Raw genomic sequence first — 14,782 nt, 5'->3', positions numbered from 1 at the left:
CGCGTCCATGGGGGGCAGGTACGCGCGGGGCTGGAGGGGGCGCGCTCGGCACCCCGCTCGGTGCCCGCGCTCCCGCCCGCTGCGCCGCCTTGCCTAACCCTCGCCGGCCGCGGGGACCCCGGCGACTTGGAGCAACTTTGTGATGGGGGGCGGGAAACGGGGGGGACGTGGGGCACGACGGAGGCGCTTTGGTGGTGGCAGCCCGGCCTTCCCAGAGGACGGAGCGCGGGGAGTAGGGCGGGACCCGGGGTGTGTCTGGGTCACTGGCTCCCACGTCCCGCCGTGTGGCCTCCCTGGAGCCCCTCTGGGCGCGGTGTTGTGGCGACGCCCCCCTTCAGGCCAGGCGCTCTGCGAGGCCATGGCTTCCAGGCCCGGGACGCGGGTGGTCTCTGCCGCCGGGTTGGGATGCGGGGCGGGGGTTCTGTTGGAGAGCGAGTTGACGAGCCCGTGTGTGTGTGTGTGTGTGTGTGTGTGTGTGTGTGTGTGTGTGTGTGTGTGTGTCCCATCCACGGGCCAGGCCTGGAAGGTGAACCGGGCAGCTCTGGGTCTGCGCGCTGGGGTGGTGGCTGTGCTGTCCCCACCTGCTTCCCCTCCCACGAGCCTTTCCTGTGCTCGCTGCTTCAGGAAACTTCTTGGCCCTGGCGCCCCCTCCCACGCCATCGGACCTTAGCTTAAATAGGACAGGGAGGCGTGGCCCACGAGGGAGCCCCAAGGAGGGGGGACCCAGCGCCCCAGGAGAGCCCCAAGGAGGGTCAGAAGGTAAAGGCTCCTCCCTTTTAGCAAATCCTCTCGCTTCTGGGCGGTGCTGCTCCTTCTCTTGGAAGCCTCCCCAGTTTCTCTTCGCGTCCTTCCTGCCCTGGCTGCCCCAGGGATGGAGTTGCTCAGGTCGCCTCTTACCTGGCTTGAGAAGTTGTGGAATTAGTGCTCCTGCTGCTCTCAGAAGTGTAGGCTGGAAGGGTGTGGTGGTGTGATGTCTGGCAACCTCACTCCACCTCTGGACTCGAACCTTCCCCCTCACTATGGAGAGGAGGGCTGTGAGTCAAAACTGAAGCTGAAGCCCCTTCCTACTGTGCAGGTCATCTTTTACACAGGGTTGGGGGTGCTGGTGGGCTGCTCCTGCCGGGCTCTCCAAGACAGCTTTCCACCTGCCCGTAGCCCACACTCTGCCTGGCCCAGCAGGGAGTGTATGTGGGGACGCCACTGCTCAGGGCAGCTTAGCTGGGTAGGGGTGCCTTTCCCTAGCTTGACCTCTGCACCCCTAACCCCCCAACTCCACTAAACATGATTCCTAAGGTTTGGGGCCAGAGCCAGCCCGTGATCTCTATGATAGTTTTCAGACTTGGTTTTGGTAATCCTCAGCAATATTTTGGGGGATCAGTGGGATCTCCACTCCCCAGCTTGGCATGTCAGGCCAGGGCCTGGCATTGGTCTCCAGTGTGGGTCATGTAGTCCACTCCGGTTTAGTGCCTGAGGCCGAAAAGCTCACTGTCTGTGGAATAGGTGTGCTTGGCAGTGGGGTGCCTAACTGGTGACCCTTGGGATCATCTCCTTCTCTGTTGGTCCAGTGGGGTGACCATCAGCTCTGGGTCCCCATAGCAGCCTGCATCCACCCTGGTCTGTAGAGACCTGTGGGTGGGTGATGCCCAGGAGAGACGTAATGGCTGCCGGGGGCTGGGGAGACAGTGGGCCCCTGATCCTGTGGCAGCCCCTCAGCTTCTCTGGCACTTCTCTCTCTCTCTCTCTCTCTCTCTCTCTCTCCCCCTCTCCCTTTTCTGGTTTTCTCTCAAGCTGTTGCTTCTCTGCCCCCTCTCCCTGTCCCCCAGCTCAGGACTTCTGCTTCCTGTGCGGTGATAGTGGTGGTGCTCTGGAGGATCCCCCAGGGAGTGGGGGGTATTGCCTAACACCTCCCTGCATGGCCTCTGCCAGCAGGTCCTGCTTGCACCCCTGATTCTCTCACCCCCTCCTCCTATCTGCCTGGGGGAGGGGCTCAGTTGGGATCCATAGCATAGGGAGGAGGAGTGGGGGCTTTTTGTTTCCTGGCCTGCGTCAGGTCCTGGCTGCCTGAAGACACCTTCCTCCCTCCTAAGATTGCACAACTGCCCAGTATCATCCCTGAGTTTCTTCCTCTAGGCAGATCCCAGTCCCACTGTGATTGTGCTTTAAATTATACAAATATTTATTCTAGCAAAAGCAGTGATAAGTTGCTGGATGGGGCAGGGGGCATAGCACAGTGGTTCTGCAAAAGATTCTGATGCCTGAAGCTCTGGGATCCGAGGTTCAATTCCAGTGCTCTGGTGGGGGGAGAGGAAGGATTCATTGGATGGATTCAGTTTTGGGGAAAGGGGGCTGGGGAGGGACCTTGACCACTCAGGCCTCCTGTCAGAGAGGATTTCTGACTGATCTCAAGAGCTGCATTTGGGGGCTGCATTTGGGCTGCATTTGGGGGCTGTGGATAATAGTTGACCCTCCCCCTTGGGTGGGCTCTGAGGGGGAGCAAGATACCCACCCACACCCACAGTGTGAGGGGGGGCAGCTGTAGAGATTTTGGGCGACTGGCCTTGGCGAGGGGCCATTTCACGTGGGCTGGAGGGCTGGCGCCGTAGCTGCTGGGTTGTTCCTGTCACTTGGTAGCAGCCCTGCGGAGGGAAGGAACACACGGGTGAGTGGACAGAGCGTGAACTTCCCAGGCAGATGGCGTGGAGGCGGGAAGCATCTTGCGTGGGCGGGGCACGTGTGCACTGGGGCAGTTCATGCAGGGGCAGGAGAAAGCTCCCTAGTGCCCAGCAGGGATTCCCTGGGCCAAAGCTGAGGCCCCAAGGGGTACAGTCTCCTTTGTAGTGTAAACAGCGCCCCCTGGTGGTCATTGCAGGAATTGGCGGGGAGAACCCAAGGCTGGGAGCCCAGGCTGGTGGAGAGGGGTCACAGTTTGGTTCCCCACCAAACTGATGGGGGTAGGGGGTGCAGGTGGCAAGATTCTGCTGGGGTGGAGCACCAGGAGGGGCCATCTGGGCTCAGAGGTGGTGTCCTAAGTCATCACAAGCTGCAGCCCTACTACTGCGCCCAATCCTGCAAGTCCCCTGGATCCTGTGGCCCCCAGTTTCTGCTTCTGGGAAGGGTCCTGGGGACTGGACATGGACTTATTTAGCAGCAGGTGACCTGGGAGGTGGGGCATGCAGGGAAGGGATCGAGATGGCAGGCATGGCTGGCTGAGGAAGAAGTTGAGGTCCCACGCTGGTCTCCTCCCACGCTGTCCCCGGTAGGCTGAGGACATCATGTGTTAAGGCAAGCCAGGCCAGGGTCTCCCAGTACGGTGTCTTCTGTGGTGCCCAGGGTCTTCTGGGCAGTCTGGATGGAGCTGCCTGGACCTCATGGTCCTATGCATGATGTCCTCAGGCCACTGCCTCCAGCTGCCAGGGAGCATATGGGCCATATGGCCAGCTGGGGGAGGGAGGGAGGGCTGCCTGGCCTTCTGGCTCTGTGCGGACACTGCCAGCCACTGGGGGCAGCATGGGAGGGGACCAGCGTGGGACCTTGGTGTCCAGGCTGGTTTGGGCGTGGAGGCCTTGGCGGGTGGCCCAGTTCTAGCACCCATCTGCCGAGCAGCCAGACGGGCGGCTCCACACTCCGGCCTGATCCAATTAGCTCCAGACCAGCTGTTCCAGCTGCCCTGGTGCCCACTCAGCCCTGGTGTGCCCCCTCCCCACTTCCCCGGGCCACAGCTGGGGGCCGCAAAGCTTCTCTTCCCGGGGTGTGTGCATGTGTGTTACAACCAGCCTCAGTACTACTTTTGCAGTTTGTAGGTTTTGGGGTGTGGAGACAGCCCCCAAATCAGCTTGTTCTGATTATTTCCTTAGGTATTTTTCATAGATTTCTATTAAAAAAACATGTTTTATTTAATTGGATAGAGACAGAAATTAACAGGGAAGGGAAAGATAGGGAGGGAGAGAGAGAGAGACTTGCAGCACTGCTTTACCACTTGTGAAGCTTCCCCCTTCTGCACGTAGGGACTGGGGGCTTGAACCTGAGTCCTTGTGCATTGTGACTTGTGTGCTCTAGTGGGTGACCTGACCCTTGCTCTGAGTTTTTAAATGACCCAGCTCAGATGACCCAAGGCATTGGGTTTGAATTCAGGTCCAGCTGCTTCCGGGCACACCCTGAACCTCAGTTTTCTCACCTGCACCCCGACCTGTGATGGCACCTCAGAGGATGTCAGTGGCCTCCTGTGCAGCGCTGTCTGCAGAGTTGTGCAGCCTGAGCCGCCACAGCCCTCGGCAGATGTCCCCTCAGCAGCGGTCCTCTGCTGGGAGCTGGGCTGAGTCCAGAAGGACATGGAAAGGAACCCTTTGCTTTTATCCCCCAGCTGCTAGTAGCCTTGTAATTCCCAGGGACTCTGATGTGCTTCCTGAGCTTAGTCCCCTTGGCAGTGCTATATAGTAGACAGAGAGCTTGCCTGGTCCACAGGGCAGGAGGCTGGGGTGTGAGTCTGCAGAGGCCCCAAATTTCTAGCGGGAGGGAGGGAGCAGAGGACCTGTCTTATATTATTATTATTATTATATATGTTTATTTTATTTTTGCCGCCAGGTTATCACCAGGGCTCAGTGACTGCCTGATTAAGTCAGTGTTCCTGGTGACCATGTGTCCTTTTCTTTTGACTGGACAGAGAGAACTTGAGAGGGAAGTGGGCACCGAGACAGGGTGGAGAAAGAGACACCTGCAGACCTACTTCAGTACTTGTGAAGCTTCCCCTCTCTAGGTGGAGACCAGGACTTGAACCCAGGCCCTGGCGCATGGTAACCTATGTGCTCACGGGTGCGCCACCTCCCGCCCATGGTTCTATCTTTACCAAGACATGTGTAGCCTGAGAGGGGGTGGCAGTACTTCCCTGCCCAGCCCCATCTTCAGCACAGGTGACAGGTAAGGTGCTGGGGTGCACTCAGTGGGACCACATATGCACTGCAGTTTCCCATCTGCCCTGGCAGGAAGTGGGGCTGAGTTCCACTGGTAGACTCCTGTGGTGGGAATAGGGCAGGGAGAAGGAGGGACCCACCTGCCCAGCACACTGGATCCTGCTGGGTGCTGAGCTCAGTTTTCTGTGACAGGGCAGAGCAGGCACTGGGCTCTGCTCCTGAGCCACTGTGTGACTTTGGCCAGGTCACTGTCTCCTTTTGAGCCTCAGCATTTCCAGCTTTGGAAGCTGGAGGCAGCTGCCTTGCTGCCCACCTGTTCCTGAGGCTCTGCTATCAATATTTACTCCATGCAAATATGCCCCTGCAGGCGGCCCGCCCGTCCTGCATCTGAGGCGGCTGTAGCCATCCAGCCTCTGTTACTGAGCTTTTCCTCTGGGCCTGGCTGTGCTGGCTGCCATGGAGACAGAGATGGGGGAATTGCCCCTGCCTGCCACCATGAGCCTTGGGGGGGGGGTTCTTATGGCCATCAAGTTCCTCCTCACCACCCGAGGGCTTGGTTCCCTGTGGCCTCCAGACTGACACTCCCTTCTTGCCTTAAAATTGATCTTTCTGGGAGTCGGGCGGTAGCGCAGCAGGTTAAGCACACGTGGCGCAAAGTGCAAAGACCAGCATAAGGATCCCGGTTTGAGCCCCCGGCTCCCCACCTGCAGGGGAGTCGCTTCATAGGTGGTGAAGCAGGTCTGCAGGTGTCTGTCTTTCTCTCCCCCTCTCTGTCTTCCCCTCCTCTCTCCATTTCTCTCTGTCCTAACAACAACACAATCAACAACAACAGTAATAACTATAACAATAAAACAACAAGGGCAACAAAAAGGAATAAAGTATTTTTTAAAAATTGATCTCTCTTTCTCTCTCTTTTTTTATCGGGGCCTAATGGATAGCCGTCCAGTTGTTGGCGCAGAGGACAATTTCTCATCTCCCCACGGTGGCCTGTCTCTCACCCTCACTTAGATCCTTTCCCACCCAGGTCCTATCGCGTACCAGGACTTCACAGCTCCTTCCCCCACCCCCACACCCCAGCACCACTAACCATAAAACACATTTATTTTGGGGACCAGAGTATCACTTTGCTCTGGTTATTGGTGGTGCTGGGGAATTGAACCTGGGACCTTTCACTTGCAAGTCCTGTGTTCTATTGCTATACCATCTCTATGCCCCCAGACTGGTGGTTGGTGTCTGGACACCCTGCATGGCCAGTGCCATCTCCCTGCTCCTCCTCTCTACACCCCAGACCCCTGCTGCACCTTGCTGGTTCCCCACTTCCTGTGGGGCTGTGGCTCCTGCCCCTCCAGGGTTTGACTGGATATTGTTCATGCTGCATCACCTCTCCATCCCAGCTCATCTGATGGTCAACATTTGGCCCAAATGCTGTGCTAAAAAGCCCTCCTTGCTGCCCTAATTGTGGAGCTTCTTGGGGTGGCGTGTCCCCCCCATGTGCCTGTGCTCCCCATGCTTGAGGGCTGTGGTGCCAGCTGGCCATTTCTCTTCTGGAGCTGGAAGTGTCTTGGGGGCTGGGGCTGGGCTTACCCAGCTTGGGCACCGGCCTCCCACAGGGCCCCAGGGCCAGCCAGGAAGGTCAGGGCAAGTGGCAAGTCTCTTTGATTCTCAGAGGCCACTGCTACCACCTCCTCCTCCCCAGAGGGCCGGCACCCATTTGAGAAGCTTCTATGCACTGAGGGTCCCTCAGACTAGGCCCTGCCCTTCCTCCGGGTGGGGCTCTCAATGGGGAGGCACCTGGTCACTCGCCGCACATAATTCTCCCCGATGAATTGCGTGGCATCCGGCAATTACTGATTGATTATTTGAGGCACTGATAACACTCCCATTATCGACCGGTGGAAGCAGGTCTGAATGGCCTTGGCAGGGGTCAGCCGGGAGATTGCCACCAAGGCCGTTTGTCCCTGACCAGGGAGCTTGATAAACTGGAGACAGAGGGAGAAAGGTGGGGTGAGGTTGGGTTGGAAGGTAGGCACACCTGAGGGGCTGAGTGGTGGCCACACCCAGGTGAGTGCACATGTTACCAATTGCAAGGACTCAGGTTCAAGCCCCTGGGTCCCCACTTACGGGGGGAAGCTTCACAAGTGGTTAAGCAGCGCTGCTGGTCTCTCTCTACCCTCTTTCCTCCTCCCTCCTCTCCCTTTCCTTTCAATTTCTGTCTGTCATGCCAAACTAAAACAAAAATAAAAATAAAAAAGCAAAGTAGGTAGACTGGGAGGGCAGGTATGGGCAGGCACTGAGCTTCTGCGCCCCTTGCTCCTTGGTCCCTACCTTGCATCACCTACTGCTAATCTCTCCAAAGGATGCAGCCTCGGTTTTCCAGTCTGTAAAATGGAAATTTCAGCCTCTGTTTTCAGACATGGTGATACTATCAGCACCATGCCAGCTTTTCTGTTGGGGGGCAGGAGCATTGTGAGGTTCAGGGAGGATGGCCTTCACCTAACAGAAGAGCTACTGACAAGATCCCAGGCCCAGGGCTGTCTGTCAGGCGGCTGGGGGTGGGGAGGGTAGGGACAGCAGCTTCCTCCTACTGCATCTGGCTTCTGACTGTGCCCCAGCTTCTAAAGGCAGTGCCAGGGCTCAGTGACTTCTGTGAAAAGCAAATTCTAGGGGAGCCACATAAAGGAGATACAGGGGGGTGTTTAACCTACTTAAGAGCCCGCTGTCTTTCAGGCTGCTGGGACCAGGGGACGTTGTTTGTTGGGATTCTGGCTCGTGGAGCCATGCCTTATTATTATTATTGTTTTTTAACCTTTCGGCTAGGAACATTTTTAGACATACAGAAAGGTAGAGAACAGTCTAGGAGACGCTCGTATAAGCCCTCTGCCAGGGTTAACAGTTGTTGACATTTTACTTTTTGGAGTTCCTTAAAGTGAGTTCTAGACATTATGACATTTCATCCCTGAACAGCACAGCAACCATCTCTAACTACTGAAAGAGTCTGTCTGTCCTCAGGTGGCCACACAGTTCAGTTTGTCCTGGAAAGGAGAGAGGTGCTCTGACTCAGCTGAAGTCATAGGCAGGGAGGGGCCAGGGGGCATCTACAGGTGTCTGTCCAGGGCTGGCAGAGGGGCAGGGGGTCTGGATCTTGGCAGGTGGCAGGAACCGCGTCTCTGCCTGGGGGCGGGTGTGTCCCTCTAGCTCAGGCTGGAGGTCCCTGGAGAAACCTCTCTAAGGGGGCTGGTGGGTGGTGCATTCGGTTATGCACACCTAGTATGAAGCGCAAGGACCCCTGCAAGGATCTGGGTTCAAGACCCTGGCTCCCCACCTACAGGGGGGCAATGCTTAATGAGTGGTGAAGCAGGTCTGCAAGTGTTTGTCTTTCTCTTTCCCTCTCTATCTCCCCTCCTCTCTAAATTTCTCTCTGCCCTATTCAATAAAATGAAAAAAATGTCCACCAGGAGCAGTGGATTTGTAGTGCTGGCACCAAGCCCCAGTGATAATCCTAGAGGCAAAAAAGAAAAAAGAAAAAGAAACCTTTCAGTTAACCCCCTCTCTTCCACTTCCTCAAGGAAAATGGGGCAGGCTAGGTATGTGAGCTGGCTGTGAGCCCAGCCCCCCTTCACTGGAGGAAGCTGGGGTGCTGGGTGTCTGCCTCTCTTTCCCTCTGAGAAAAATACCGTCGAGGTGGCGAAACAGCTCATCTGGATAGTACTCTCTCTCGGTTACCATGTGTGTGACCCAGTTCAAGCCTGGCTTTCACTGCACTGAAGGAAATTTTGGTGCTATGGTATCGCTCTCTCTTTCTCTGTCTGTCTGTCTGTCTGTCTCTACCTTAAAAAAGAAATAGAGGGAGTCGGGCGATAGCGCAGCGGGTTAAGCGCACGTGGCACAAAGCGCAAGGACCGGCGTAAGGATCCCGGTTTGAGCCCCCGGCTCCCCACCTGCAGGGGAGTCACTTCACAGGCGGTGAAGCAGGTCTGCAGGTGTCTGTCTTTCTCTCCCCCTCTCTGTCTTCCCCTCCTCTCTCCGTTTCTCTCTGTCCTATCCAACAACAACGACATCAATAATAACTACAATAAAAAAGGGCAACAAAAGGGAATAAATAAATAAATAAAAAAAAAGAAATAGAAATGAGGAAAAACATCTTTTGGTCAGAGCAGTTAAGTCCAGGAAAATAATGAGGTGGGAACGATGTGCTCATGGGGCTCTGGGCTACCCAAAGGTCCTTACTGCATGAGCCTGCTCCGCTCTCCCGGGGGAGAGAGCACTGTGTCCGGAGTCTAGGGGGTGCGGGACAGCGTGTGCTCCCACACTGACCATACGTAGAGCTGCAGCACTGGGCTTGCACGCTCCTGGCTGCTCATCCCGTCCTCCTAAAAGGACCCCTTTTCCCAGAGGGAGGGACTGAGGCACAGAGAAGCATTGAGGCCAGGACCCTCAGTTCTGCTGGAGCATGTTGCTCTGGAGAGGGGTGACCATGGTGGCCCAGGAGTCTGTGCCCCATGTACAGGTGAGCTGGGACCCAGGGACTCAAGCCTGAGGCTGCATGTGAGGTGAAGTGGAGTGGGATGTTTGTTGAAACCCTCCCTCAGGCTCCCTCCCTGAGTCATTCCCCACTGTACCCAGTGGGCTCCCCCAGCCCCACCCGTTTCCCCAAATGGAGGCTGAGAGACAGAGAGGAGGACATCACAGCACAGCTCCACCACCTGCAGGTGTTCCTGTGTGGTGGCTGGGGACTGGAAACCCTGGTCCTCATGTATGGTGAAGTGTGCACTATACTGGGCCAACCTCTTTTGTTCAATTAAAATATTTACAATTTATTTTGAGACACGGAGAAGTTGAGTGATTGGGGAGATAGGGAGGAGAAAGACACCTGCAACACTGCTTCACTGCTTGTGAAGTGATGATGGGGACTCAGCAAGGTGCGCCATTGTCTGTCCCCTTCTCTTTGTAAAAATTATTTATTTAGTAATGAGAGAGAGAACTAGAGTACCACTCTGGTACATGTGATGCTGGGAATTGAACTTAGATGCTATGCTTGAGCCTCTGCCAATTAACCCACTGTGCTGCCTCCCAGGTCAGCCCTCAGATTATCTTAATAACAACCCTGTTGACTGGATGCTGTCACCATTCCCCTTGAACTGATAAGGAGTCAGAGATGCATCCACTGTGGCTCTGAAAGAGACTGTGTGCAGGGGCTGGGCAGAGGCATGTGCAGTTAAGCTGACATGTTACTAAGCACGGGGACCTGGGTTCTAGCCCTGGCTCCACACCTGCAGGGAGGAAGCTTCACAAGTGGTGAAGCAAGTACTGCAGGTGTCTCTCTGTCTCTCTTTCTCTTCCTATCTCCCCACCCCCTCTTAGTTTCTCTCCTATCCAGTAAATAGAATGAAAGAAAAATGGCTGCTGGGAGTGTTGATTTGTTGTACAGACACTGAGCCCTGGTGGCAATAAAAGAGAAGGTGGTAGGGAGGGGGGTAGGGGCCTGGTGGTGTCACACTTGGTTGAGTGCACACATCACAGTGCACAAGGGCCCAGGTTCAAGCCCCAGGTGCCTACCTGCAGGAGGAAGCTTCAGGAATGATGAGGCAATGCTGCAGACGTCTCTCTTCCTTCTGTTTTCCTGCTTAATGTCTGTGTCTCTATCCAAAAGAAATAAAAAAATCTGAGGTGAGGGGTGGCTGACTCTGTATATTGGCATGTGTGCACCAGTGCTGGTCTGAGAAGAAAGGCTGGGAAATTGGGGTGAAAGTCCTGAGGGCAATCTAGCATGTCCCCTGGAGCCCCCACCCACTCTGGTCTGTGCCCTTAAGCCCCCCGCTTATCCCGGGCAGAGGCCTGGAGGCGGTGGCCCTGGGCCAGCATCCTCAGAAGCCAGGGCAGGCCTGGCAATAGAGTCTGGGTGTGGAGTGGAGACCAGGTGTGAGGTGGAGGCTGGGTGCCAGGTGGAGGCTGACTCTGGAAGCTGTAAGCCACTGATAGTGGGAGTGGGGAGAGCAGGGGGTGTCCTAGGGCTTCTCCCCCTCCTTGCCCTGAGATCCTGGGCATGGGTGGGGGTGGGGGTGCCTCATCTGCTGGCCTCAGGGATGTGGAGGGAGAGTGGGGAGCAGTATGGGGCTGTGGGAGGCTGTCTTTGGCCCCTCCTAGGTCCCTCCCTTGGAGGCTGTAAATATTTTATCTCCGCCATCTCTGCTGCTGGAAATTGCTGCTTTTAACACCTTTTTCTCCCCCTTCCGCTTGATACAAACTGAACGCTGGAGAAATTCTGTGCCGCGCTCGCTTGGCTGCGTCTGCTCATGCCCACAGTCCCCTCCAAAAACTCTAATTGCTTCAAAGCTGCGATAGTTGGCAAAAGCAATTTTCTTTACATTACGGAGCAAGGGGGTGGGGGGATTTCCACCATGTTTCCTCCTTCCTTTCGGAAATGTTCCCCACTCTTACCTTCCGAGAGTTTCCTCACTGCTGCTGGCGCTCGCCTCCAGGGTGGCAGTGGGCGTAGGGGAGGAGTGGAGCCAAGAGACGTAGGAAGCCTGGGCCATGGGGGGGGCAGGGGGGCGGGTAGGGCTTTGTCCTTCTTTGGGTCTCAGTTTTCCCTTTTACAGAGAGGCCATTTATCCATCCATTTCCTTCCTTTCCCTCTCCATCCTCCCTTTTTATTTTCTTCTTCTTTTTTAATAGTTATTATTGGATAGGGACAGAAAGAAATTGAGAGGGGAGGGGGAGATATAGAGGAAAAGAGACAGAGACACCTGCAGCACTGCCTCACCAGTGTGAAGCTTTCCCTCTGCAGATGGGGTCCAGGGGTTTGAACCTGGGTCCTTGTGCACCGTAATGCGTGCACTTAACCAGGTGTGCCGGTGCCTGGCCCCTCCCCTTTTTCTAAATTAAGGTATTCTTTTTTATTTGATAGAGACAAAGAGAAATTGAGAGAGAGAGAGAGAGAAAGAGAGAGAGAGAGAGAGAGAGAGAGAGAGAGGGTGCTGCAGTACTTGCTTTACCACCTGTGAAGCTTCCTCTCTTGCAGGTGGCGACTGGGTGCTTGAACCCGAGTCCTTGCACATTGTAGCATGTATGCTAAACTGAACGCACACTGCCTGGTCCCTTCTCTCCCTTTCGTCCTTTATCATTGCTAGGATTTCACTGCTCCAGGCTGAATTTCTCAGATGGAAAGAGACAAGAGACAGAGGGAGAGAGGGAAAGACACCTCAGCAGTGAAGCTCCCCACAGTGGGGTTGGGGGCTGGGCTGGAACCTGGGGTTGTGCTCAGGGCACAGCAGGTGAGGTGCAGCATTTTCACTCAGCAGGCCTTCCCTGAACTTATCCGTGGGAAGCAGCTGGAAGGTAGGGATTTGACAGCTGGCCAAATACATAGTAAGTACTCAGTTAACTGGATCTCTACTGTGAGCCAGGCCCATGGTCATTCAGGGGCTGAGCAAGACCGACTCTGCAGGCATGGCGCTGACTGGTGGGAGGAGGGTGCTGCCCCATAATTGCTGTTCTTCTAGTGGAAGCACAGCTGGGTCTGGGCACAAGGGGTATAGACCAGTGTGTGTGGGGGCTGAGAACTCGGGCTGCGTCATGAAGAGGGGGGAGGGGTTGGACAGGTCAGCTGGGGGCCCAGGGGCTGGGCTTCCCTGGCAGGTGTGTGTCAAGCCAAGGGCAGTGAGTATTGGAGGGAGGGCTCACCTGGGGATCCAGGGGCCGGGCTTCTCAGGCAGATGTGTATGTCAAACCAGGGGCAGCGAGTACTGGAGGGAGGGAGTGTGAGGTCAGGCCAGAGAGTGGCGGGTCTACCTGGGGCTGCCTAGGCCTCGGGACAGAGCTTTGAAGGGTGGCGGGAGTCCAGACCTGAAGGACCTGCTGGGTGCTGCTCTGAGTTTGGGGGGGTCCACTTGTGTCCACTTTAGGGCTGATGTAGTCTGTGTGAGCCTGTGGGGAAGGCAGATGAAGAACACATTTGAGATGGGAGGGAGTCAGGGGCAGGGTGCCCCAGTTCTGATGTTTCTCTCCTCCTTTTGAGGCCCTGAGAGTCAGCCTGCACCCTGGAGTGTGGGTGCTTGGTGTGGCCAGGGAGCCAGTTTGTGGGCTTCTGCTGCCCTTGGCAGTGTTAGACGACCCCCCCCCCCCACTCCTCTGTATTTCCCACCAGCAGGGCAGGGGCCCTACCTGTGGTAGAGAGGCCAGGCAGGTGCAGATGGGGTGGGAATTTGAACCAGGCCCTGGGGCCTGCAGCCTGCCGCCCAGCCTGCCTCTTCTACACGCCCCTCTGCCCCCCAGCCCTCTCCACGCCTCCCCTCTCGGGCCCTGTGCCTCTTCCCTGTTTGCAGAGCGTGCGGGGCTTCTCAAAAGCATTAATGATAGAAAATAAATTGGAATCGGAGAGGAATCATCGCCGGGCGTTCTCGAAGGGCCGCCTCTGCCCCTCGCCTCTCAGCCATATTGAAGCTGCAGCCAGACCAGAATATGAATGAGGCTGGGCTGGGGCTGGGGTGGGGGTCTGATCTGCTGAGGAGCCCTCCCGGGCAGGCAGGCAGCAAGTCGGTTTGCAGTGAGGCCTTAGTGGCTGCCGGCATTAACCAGGACTGATTTCTCTGGGATGGAGTCTCAGTCCAGGGCTGCGATGGAGGGGGAGCATGAGTGGGGAGGCCTTGCACCAGTCCCCCCCCCCCACTGGGGACACATTTCTGAAGCCAGCCTGGGGTGGGCCCAGGGGAGAGGGCATGTTGAAGTACCTGGTGGCTCCTCAGGGTCTGATAAGCCCCCTATATGTGAACCTAAGCCTCTCTATCTTAACTCCTCCAGGAAGCCTTCCTTGATCACTGTCCAGCTTGAATTGGACTTCCCTCTTCTTTTTTCCAATATTTATCTATGCTTTTTTTTTTTTGATACAGAGAGAAATTGAGAGGGAAGGGGGAGATAGAGAGGGAGGAGATAAAGCGAAACACCTGCAGCACTGCTTCATTGCTCGTGAAACTTTCCTCCTGCAGGTGGGGCCCTGGGGGCTTGAACCCGGATCCTTGCGCATTGTAATGCTTGCACTCTACTGAACGTACTGAACGCCTGACCCCTGGGCTTTCCTCTTTTCAAGCCTCTTGTAATGTTGCAAGCAGAGGGGATGTGAACTGAGGGCCTAAGGGGACAGGCAGGCAGATTGGGTGTGGAGCGGAAGGAAGAGGTGCAGACTGAGGCATTGTGGGATCAGCGCTTTTGGTGACCCAAAGGGGTGCTGTCTTGCACACAGCTCTGTGAGGCAGAGCCTTGCCTTTGCCCACTTGTGGGTTCTGTCTGCTGGCTAGTGCACCCACGCCTCCCTCCCCACCTAAGGCCAGGCCCCTTCTCCCTAGGGTCCTGGGCAGCCTTCCTGTGAAAGGCCAGAGGCTCTGGGACCTGGTCACTCAGAGGTGGGGTCATTGAAGGACCCTGTCCCACTCCAGCAAGGTGCTGTTCCAGCCAGGAGGCTTCTGAGTCCTCATAGTGGAGAGGGGAAACTGAGGCCCCGGCAGTTTGAAGCTGAACCCACTGCAGGCCTGTTTCTTGGAGTTTTGAGTGTCTTTTCTGGCAAGGCATGGGGCTGCTGAGGCCTATTCTGGGTCCCCTGAGTGGTGGTGGTGGTGGGGGCACATTTGTGACCAGAATTGTTGTAGCTAGAGGCAGGAGACCTGGAGGCCTGACCCAGACCTGTCACCAGCTCCCCATGTGACACTCTGGGCAGTGGGGGGTGGGGGTGGGTAAGGGAATTTGGGAAGCTCACAGGGTTCCTGTGGCCTTGGCCCCACCGTACTACTCCGCGTCTGGCGCCTGGCCTTGCCAGCAGTCCAGGTCAGGGACGAGCTCTCCCTGCTCCTCTCCTCTCTGGGGCCAGTTTCAGGGAGCTGGTG

The 14,782-nt window shown here is 56.3% G+C and overlaps 1 protein-coding gene across 4 annotated transcripts in view; it reads left to right on the top strand.

Moving 5' to 3' along the window:
• Positions 1–14,782, top strand: part of LINGO1 (leucine rich repeat and Ig domain containing 1) — a 288,113-nt gene that overhangs the window by 104,388 nt on the left and 168,943 nt on the right. The gene's annotated exons all lie outside the window — the stretch shown is intronic.

Source organism: Erinaceus europaeus, chromosome 16 (genome assembly GCF_950295315.1).
Source record: "Erinaceus europaeus chromosome 16, mEriEur2.1, whole genome shotgun sequence".
NCBI lineage: Eukaryota > Metazoa > Chordata > Mammalia > Eulipotyphla > Erinaceidae > Erinaceus > Erinaceus europaeus.
This window is presented reverse-complemented; position numbering and strand designations above follow the sequence as displayed.